This window comes from Lupinus angustifolius, chromosome LG07 (assembly GCF_001865875.1).
Source record: "Lupinus angustifolius cultivar Tanjil chromosome LG07, LupAngTanjil_v1.0, whole genome shotgun sequence".
Classification (NCBI taxonomy): domain Eukaryota; kingdom Viridiplantae; phylum Streptophyta; class Magnoliopsida; order Fabales; family Fabaceae; genus Lupinus; species Lupinus angustifolius.
This window is the reverse complement of record NC_032015.1, coordinates 6,177,525-6,186,883: the sequence shown is the minus strand read 5'-3', so window position 1 is coordinate 6,186,883 and position 9,359 is coordinate 6,177,525. Positions and strand designations below refer to the sequence as shown.

General features: G+C 33.2%; 1 long non-coding RNA gene across 2 annotated transcripts; it reads left to right on the top strand.

Moving 5' to 3' along the window:
* Nucleotides 3,975-9,359, top strand: LOC109352027. 2 transcript variants are annotated; one of them, XR_002108316.1, is made up of 6 exons: nt 3,975-4,134; nt 4,233-4,331; nt 4,422-4,526; nt 4,771-5,578; nt 5,657-6,074; nt 9,208-9,359. It is a non-coding gene; the product is annotated as an uncharacterized LOC109352027 (long non-coding RNA). The 2 variants fall into 2 exon arrangements; XR_002108315.1 differs by having other exon boundaries at nt 4,771-6,074.

Here is a 9,359-nt window from a genome sequence, read left to right as displayed (position 1 = left end):
TACTCCTTTAGCTTACTCTATATATTACTATTAATGTTTGATTTGATACATGTTGCATTCCTAACTTTCCATGTACAAAGATTGCTCATTATTTTTTTGCATTTACATGACGCCATACAGTATCTCCCTGCAAGAAATTTCCTCTTAATCCGGTATCTGTTGAGTCATTTCACTTATTTTTATTTTCTAGCTTTGAAAATTTATTTCGGACACATCTGGGTTATGGATCCAATTTTGTATAGTGACTGTGACTTTATATAAGCATACTTTGATGTAGCATGGGAGGACTATTTTATCTTTCCCTTCTAAAAAATGTAAAGTAGGCAACTATACCACATAATCCAAAATTTTAATAGTTTGGGGCAGTATTCACAAAATCTGAAAATTCAAAATTGAGTGTCATATTCTTTTATCGTTCTATCCTTTTGGGCATGATGGTAACATGTTTTGATACTCTGATCTGAATTCTTCATCCTGTTGGGGGATGCATTTGAAATTGAATGCTATGATGGGATTCAACTTTAATAATAAAACAACTCTTTGACATAGTGAATTACAATTTGCAATGCCAGATAATCACAACTCTCCATTAACCGCTATACTAGGATTGGAAGAAACGATAGACAGATGGATCATCGTTTCAGAGACAGAATGTTATTCCTCTTTCCATCTAGCTGGTTTTCTATTTATGTTTGTGCTTTTTTTATCGGATTCTAGCTTTTGTGCAATGATAATGTTTCTTTCGGTGTGCTGTTTTCTAACCAGCAATTCAGTCAGATATATGAACAAATTTATTAAAACAAATCAAAATTCTTATAACATTTGCGGGAGGCTATGCCGAGCACACCAATTATTTTTGAAAAAGGGACCTGCCTATGTTGATGGAAACTGCACATATTTCTGCACACTACAGGTTAGTTTACAATTTTTTTCCTCTCATGTATTTGCATTCTTTCTAGTTCATTGAAACGTATCAAGTTCATTCAGGTTAAAGCAATAACTGCAAAGTTGAGTGTCTGTAATTGTTAGGTATGTTTGTCAAAGACCAACTATATAACTCCATCTCTCTCCTCTTACCTTCAATTTCATTGAGCACATGCATGAACCTATAATATGGTACAAATATCAGTCCCATATATTTCCACATATCCATAATATGTTGCAGTCCAACATGCAAGTGTTAGATGTGCAGTCACCATACTGGTCGTGTGCCATTCTAATTTATGATATCAGAGTGTTGTTTTCACACACTTCTTAAATTTTATCACAACATTTTTCATATTTGAAACCAAAGAGAGAGAAAAAGTAATCAACGGTTATAAATTAGTATTAACAAACATAGTAAAAACGTTTTCCTTTTAATCCTACCAAAAGAATAAATCCAGTAATGCACATAGTTGGTCCTACTAAGTAATTGATTTTTTGGCAATAATCAGATTTGGAGGTGCAGTCTCTCAGTCTCTATAACAGTAGCTTTTGAGATAGCTGTTACACACAATAACATAGGGGGAATGACAACGTTCTAAAGGGTGAGTAGTGTAAAATAAAAAATTGTGAAGTTCATTTTAAAAAAGTGATGGTTCATATATGAATTAGTAAAATAGTTAGATTGTGTAATTGTCAGTATGGAAAATTTAAATTAAAGTGTGAAATTCATTTAACAATAAAGTGTGAGTGCTCTTGTTGTGTGATTAAAAGTAATGAAGGGTATAACCACAAAGTGTGAGTGCTCAATCAGCCCAATAACTCGCATGATTGTTTCTAGCCTCTAAGTAATTAGTGAGAACTTGATTTTTGCTCTAGCATGAAAGTAGTTTACAAATACTATTCTAGCAACTCAAAATACTATTCTAGCAACTCAGAATACTAGTCTCTTTAACAGTAGGTTTTGTTATTGTTGCTACACGCTTAAGATAGTTAATTAATCATTGTGAATTTAAACATTACTGCACAAATCGTTTTCCCATGCTAGTTGCTATTATTAATACAGAATTAGAGTTTCATGTTTGTTAAAGGTTGTGGTTGTGGAGAAAGGAGGAATAATTACACAATGACATTGTAGAAAAAAAATCACAATCACAAGAGTTGAGCAATTTTGAATAGAAAAGAATAGTTGACATTTGTGAGAACTAGGAAGATTACAACTCCTCTCATTCTCGGGAAATCTGAGAGAACTAGAAATCATTTCTTCTTTTTTCACGGTCTCAGCAACAGAAGCCATAACTAGGAAGATGAAGGATATGATGTAGAAGCGGGGGGAATAGTCTATGAAAGCGAATCCATATAAAAATGTTATAGTATCCAAAAATAGATACATATATCAGGTTTCTTATTTCTTATTTTCTACTATTAGTACTCGTGCTAAGTTTTATTAATTTTCATTTTTTAAACTATTAATATATTCCACTCATTTAATATTATTTATTAATTGCTTGTCTTAATTATAAAAAATAATAATATGAGAATTAATAAATGTTTTACAAAAAAAAAGTATTAAATATCTTATAAAAAGAATTATCAATTTTTTAAATACTATCTTATTAAACAATTATCTTTTGTAAGTTGTACAAAAAATAAAGCATGAGGCGTTGGGCCAGGGCCCATATTTCGCGTGACAGTTACTTGCAACTCTGCGTCATATTTACGTCCAAACCACTCTATATATTTTCGTTGTTGCGTGTACAAGAGACAGAGTGAGAGATAGAGAATTTATGGCATTTCATCTATCTCAATTTCATCTCTTCCTTCAGCCATAGAGGCGATTCAATTTCTCCGTGTCATTGTTTTGAAGCGATTGATGAAACATCACTAATTCAATTCTTTTCTCACTGTTTTTTTTTCTCTTTCTTCCATTTCCCCGTTTTTAGTTTTACCATTTCAATTCTTTTTACTAATTGATTTCGCGAAAGTGGCGTCTTCGTCAAGAAAATCAAAACCCTAAAATCTTGAGCCAATATCTTCAGTGCTGTCTCTTTTGGTACACAGGTGTTTTATGTTGTACTTAGACTATTTTGTAAGCTCTCAATGCTCTTTCTTTCTAGATTCGATCTTATTTGATTAAGCTAACCCACTCTGATCCAAAACCCTAAAAATGTTATGAGCCAATTTCTTCAATCGTGGGTTGCGCCTGTAATGAAATATCATTGTCAATTAGTCAAGAATGTTCATTCTTGGTGGATCGAGATTGTGGGTAAACAATCTTGGTGGAATAGAGAGTGGGAGAAAGAATATGATTTCCTTATGGCGTGACAGCTCTCTCGGCATTTTCTTAGAAGACCAAGAATTTAGCCTATAAGAATTTGCAAGAAAAAGTTCGTGCCCCTAATTTATGAAAAGGTAATAAATATAAGGTAATAAATAAAAAGAATTATTTAACCTTTTTTCTTGTTTTGGAGATTCCTTTTAACACAAGTTAATAAAAAGAATTTAGCCTATTTGAGTTAAAACTTGAAGTTAGGAAGGTTGATGTGATTTTGTTCAATATTTAAACATGAAATTTACTAAGTAATAACATGAAATTTGAGTTAATTTAATAAGTCTGATCTTATGTCAATTGATGACATATTAGGCACACGCTTGGTTGTGTCAGTATGTGGTGATGAGCCTTCTGAGAAAGATGTTGATGCCTTATGTGGAGGACAAGATTAGCAGAGTACACTGTGATTAATTATTATTTGGTCCCAGCAATCTAGCAAAGTGAATGTAATCATCAATCTGTATATCTTTTGGCCTTGCTTGCTCAAATTCAATGTTAGACTCTTAATAGTAACACACTGACACCGATACTAATATCTTTATTGGCCTCAGGCTATTTGAATATTTAGCAAACAATTCTCTGAACTTCCCTGTCATTCACCACATTCAGTTTCCAAATGGGATTCACGGGTAACTTAAAAGTCCTTATTTGTTGCTTAAGATGCAAGAAATATGTGGAGACACCTTAAAAACTTTATCCATTCCGTTTCCACTCACGGGGATGACTTAGTGATTGGTGCTGGTGCTAATGCTGGAGCCCTTCATGTCGACGGGCTTGGAGATGGGCTTCTTTTAGAATCTCCAGACAAGGACTTTGACTTTCTTAGAAATACGTCTTTCAATTTGCTGCAAGGCTGCAGAATGAGAAATACAAAGACAGTAAGTAATTTAAACTTTAAAGCATGGACAAGAGCTTGATTGGATTTAAAAATATACATAGATGTGATGATTATTTGTATGCCTAAATTGTGTTGTAGGAGTAAGTGTCATGCCCATCCTGTGGTAGAACTTTGTTTGATCTTCAAGAAATAAGTGCAGAAATTCGGGAGAGGACATCACACCTGCCAGGTGTTTCAGTAAGGAACTAACCCTTTTTATGAGCCCTAGAATTGTAATATTTGTATAATGTATATTGCTATTTGTTTTATGCTTCATGCTTGTATCAGATTGCAATCATGGGTTGCACTGTGAATGGACCTGGGGAGACGGCTGATGCTTACTTTGGTTATGTGGGAGGTGTTCCTGGAAAGATTGACCTTTATGTTGGGAAGGTAACTTGTTCTCTGTGCCTAAATTACTAAAAGTTAACATTCTGAAACAGAAAAACCAACTTTTTATGCTGAATGAAGTTTGGCATTATTATTACAATCCAAAATGATTGGGTTATACAATTGTGTTATCACAAAATTTCAATAAAAAATTCCTATATTTGAGCTCTAACATTCACATACTTCAAAATGATTGTATTATATGTGTTGTATAAATAACATTACTTTCTTATAATTATATATACAGACTGTGGTAAAGCGTGGGATTGCAATGGAGCATGCAACCAATGCCTTGATCGAGCTCATAAAAGGGAATGGATGTTGGGTAGATCCTCCAACACAAGAGTAAACTCTAATAATTGCCAATGATCACAGTGGTTACTCTTCTGTTTTATTATATGTAATGTAAGTACTGATTTTTTTGCTCATGACAAAGTTGGCATAGCAGAAATAAGGAATTTCGTTTAATACAAAACTATAAATTTAACTGTGGTTTTATTAGGGAACTCAGCAATTGCAATCTGCTTATAACAACCACAATGTATATGCTTTGCACAGTGCACCTATCAACAATAATACAGTGATATACACATTATTTCCTGTAACATTGCCAATGCTAGATGTTATGGCACTTAGCATCATGTAAAGGTTAAGACATTAAGACTTGCTTACATATCTAGGCATAATAAAATGTAAATAGAAGAATGGAACTTAAAAAACTCACAATTTTCGCCACGCCAAAATCTGCGAGCTTGACAGTGCCTGATGCATTAACCAGCAAGTTTGAACCTTTGACGTCCCTAAAGAACCAATTACAGCAATTATGTAAAGTTTGTGCCCCTAATTTATAAAAAGGTTAATTATGTAAAGTTTTGATGTTAATTTTTGAAAGCGAAATAAAAATAAGTATCCATTAAAGTTTCACTCTGTGGGTTACATGTTGTGCTTTTCTTGTTTTTTTTACAATGGTTGAAACTTGAATATATATAGAATTTGATGAAATTCAAGCATACTCCATTATACAAAATGCTGATGATTGGAAATGTGGCTGTCAGGTATGCTAATAATTATCAGTATACTCTGACTGTTAGTATTATTAATGTAATTAATATTTCTAATTTCTTAACTGTTAGATTGCAATTCAGAGTCAAATGAAATGGGTAAGATGACAAAGCCGAAGAGGTGAGAGCTGAATCTAGGTTGAGTGAACCCATGTAGGGACAATTAGAAACTAGTGTCACTTAGCTGCTACAATCTAATGCCACAACTTATGAGACTAGTGGGGAAACTGAAAGGTTTCAGACTGGTTGCTGTGAAGAGGATACATTAGAGATGCTATGGTTGAGAAATTCCATATTGAATAAAAGTTTGATTAAGATCTGTGTTGAGCTCAATAAGGGTGAAAAATAGATATCTTCCAAGAGATATGGTGGACTTGCATTCAGATGTTTCTACTATATTGGTTAATGATTACAATGGTAACATGATTGCTGATGCTGGCCCTTCAAGCAATGTTGTAGGGACCAACGAGTCATGTTCCAAAAGAATAAGGTAACTGTTATTTGTTAGTGAATGATAGGGACTCAGTCCACAGGACACCTGGATTAGTATGAAATAAGAGTTATTATCCATTTCATACTTGAGCATTTTGGTAGTGTTGCATATTTGTTTTGATTTTTCATAAAAGGAAGTTAGAGGGTGAACAACAGGAAACATAATGAAGTTTAAACGATTGCTTGTAAAAGTTGGGTTTTCATTATCTAGTTAACTATAGAGCTTAAAGTTTCACTTCATTTAATGATTATTTTGTCACAAGTATGTATTCGTAACTACGATCTTGCTGTTACATTGTTTTACTTATTTTGACAAGAAACATTCAGGCTGTTATAACCTTTTAAGGTTCAGTTTCTCAATATTGATTGTATTTCTTATGGGACAAATTTTATACCACTAATAAGATGATTTGTGTACAAAATTTATGAGTGGATTTAAGGTAATGCTGCTATCTGAAAAGAAGAAAAAATTTAGATTGAAGGAAGAAAGTATATAAAAGTGAGGATAAGAGAGCAAAAACGACACAGGGAAACAAATGCTGAAGAGACAAACTTTTTAAAATAGTAGGGCTTTCAAAGCTTCATGTTTATCTTTTATTGTCATTACTCACCCAAACAGATAGTCTCTAGGCTAGGCTATGTACACAGACTGATGGGCCATCCACTTAGGTGGGAGCAATGGTATTGTATATGAATCAAAGAATGTTCTCTGTGATGTAGATTTTGGCCATGTATAGCAACATATGAGGTGTTCTTTATGTTTAAATATAATTTTACCAGGGTGTGTAGTTTGGATCATAAGATATGAAGGCACATGCAATGGCTATTGCTTTGTTGAAAGAAGTGATTTCAAATTACTTATTAAAATCAGAACTGATTGAATGTTATGATGTATCAAGCACATTTCCATAGAGATTTTTTTTTTGCTTTTGCTGCTTTCCTTGCGAAGATGATTCATATACGGAATGGGAGACATGAATTGAGTGTGAGAGTGAGCTTTTTGTTGATTGTGTTCACGTCACCTTTTCCCTTCTCTGCATTTCCTTTATTATTTTCAGTCATCCCTTTTTCCCATCATTATCTTTTTCTTATCATTATCTCTATTAAGTTCTAAACTTTTGCATTCTCTGTAAAGTTTTTTCCAACTTTAATTAATATTTTAATTGACTTTTAAAGGCTTCATTTGGGTATTCAAGCTTCAAATCAATTTTGCCAATATAGGAGCCAGCCTCAATTTAGCAATGTTCTTATGTTGTGATTTCTTGGACCCAAAATTGTTGAAGATTCAAAACTGAGTGTCATATTCTTTTGTTGTTCTATCCTTTTGAGCATGATGGTAACATGTGTTGATACTTTGAATCTGAATTCTTCATCCTGTTGGGGATGCATTTGAAATTGAATGCTAGGATGGGATTCAAATTTACTAATAAAACAACTCTTTGACATAGTGAATTACAATTTGCAAAGCCAGATAAGTTCACAACTCTTCAGTAACCGCTACACCAGGATTGGAAGAAACGACAGACAGATGGATCATCGTTTCAGAGACAGAATGTTGTTCTTCTTTTAATTAGAGTGAGTGGTGTGATATGTTGTAATTTATTTTAAAATATCTTTTACAAAATCCACAATAACATATAAGGTACAATATTCTAGCTAGTTTTCTGTTTATGTTTGTGCTTTTTTATCAGATTCTAGCTTTTATGCAATGATAATGTTTCTTTCGGTGTGCTGTTTTCTAACCAGCAATTCAATCAGATATATGAACAAAATTCTTATAACATTTGCGAGGCTATGCCAAGCACACCAATTATTTTTCTTTCACCTAGGCATCCAAAGAAGTGTCAAGGTTAGTTTACATTTTTTTCCCTCTCATATATTTGCATTTTTTCTAGCTCATTGAAATGTATCAAGTTCATTCAGATCAATGTTGATGAGTTGGATCAATGGGTGGTTAAAGCAGTAACTGCTAAGTTGAGTGTCTGTAATTGTTAGGTATGTTTGTCAAAGACCAACTATATTCTCAATTATTGAAGAATGTTCATTCATGGTGGATATGCATTCAGGTCTTTCTACTACATTGGTTAATGATGACAATGACAACTCGATTGCTAATACTGGTCCACAAGGAATGTCGTGGGGACCAGAGAGTCATGTTCCAAAAGGATAAGGTAACTATTGTGAGCGAATGCTAGGGACTCAGTCTACCATACACCTGAATTAATATGAAATAAGAGTTTCTACCCATTCCATACTTGGGCCTTTTGGTGTGTTCTATTGCTTTCATTAGGTTTGTCTTCCATGTAGTCTTAATCTTTCTATATAACTATATATATAAATATACTGAATAAGTTTGGGTTTTGTTATACTGTTACCGTCCCAAAATGTGTTTCTTTTTCTGGTTAGTTTGAAATTCTTGATCGTTTGACACATTTTTTATCGACAACTTAGCTTTATCCTACCAGATGAGGTGAGCTACATGGGTTAAGCCACACCAGTGGATTCTATCAAAAGCTGTAATTTCAGTAGAACTACTAGAGCAAGGTCTTTTTCTAAGGTTTCTCTTGATTTTTTCTAATATCCACTCAGCTACCTTTTTCAATTGAACCATCTTCCATATTTCCATTTGATCTTCTTTTTCAATATTTGTCTTTTTGTCACATAATCATAGCATCGTTTGATGACCATGATTCATGTAACCGACTCCACCTAGTCGGACAATGTTTGCTTGTTTTTATTGATGTTGTCATCTCATATGACCAGACCACCTTTTCAATCATAATTTTATTGTTGTCATTCTGGTTGGTTTTGGGTATTGTTGCATGTTTGTATTGACGCTTCATAAAAAAGCAAGTGAAAAGGTTAAAGAAGGGAAAGGTAATGAAGTTTATGTGAGTGCTTGTAAAAGTTGGGTTTTTTTGTTATCTAGTTAACGACAAAGCTTAAAGTTTCACTGCATCTAGTTAACAATAGACAAATTTTATACCATTAATAAGAGATGATTTGCTTACAAAACTTATGAGTGATTTATTGGATTTAAAGTAATGCTGCTATCTAAAAAGAAGAAAAAACCTTTCCTGGACATAGGCTTAATTTTAAAGCTTCTAATGTGTTTGGGATGATTTTTTTAGGCTGACCTCTTTACCGGATGTGCAGAGGAATCAGAGGAAATTGATCAATAATTTTTGTCAGCCTTCTTCAAAATCTAAAGATGAAAAGTTATCCAGTGGAAATAAGGAATGTTACTGGTCTCAGTTGTATTTAGTTTCAACTTATAATTACC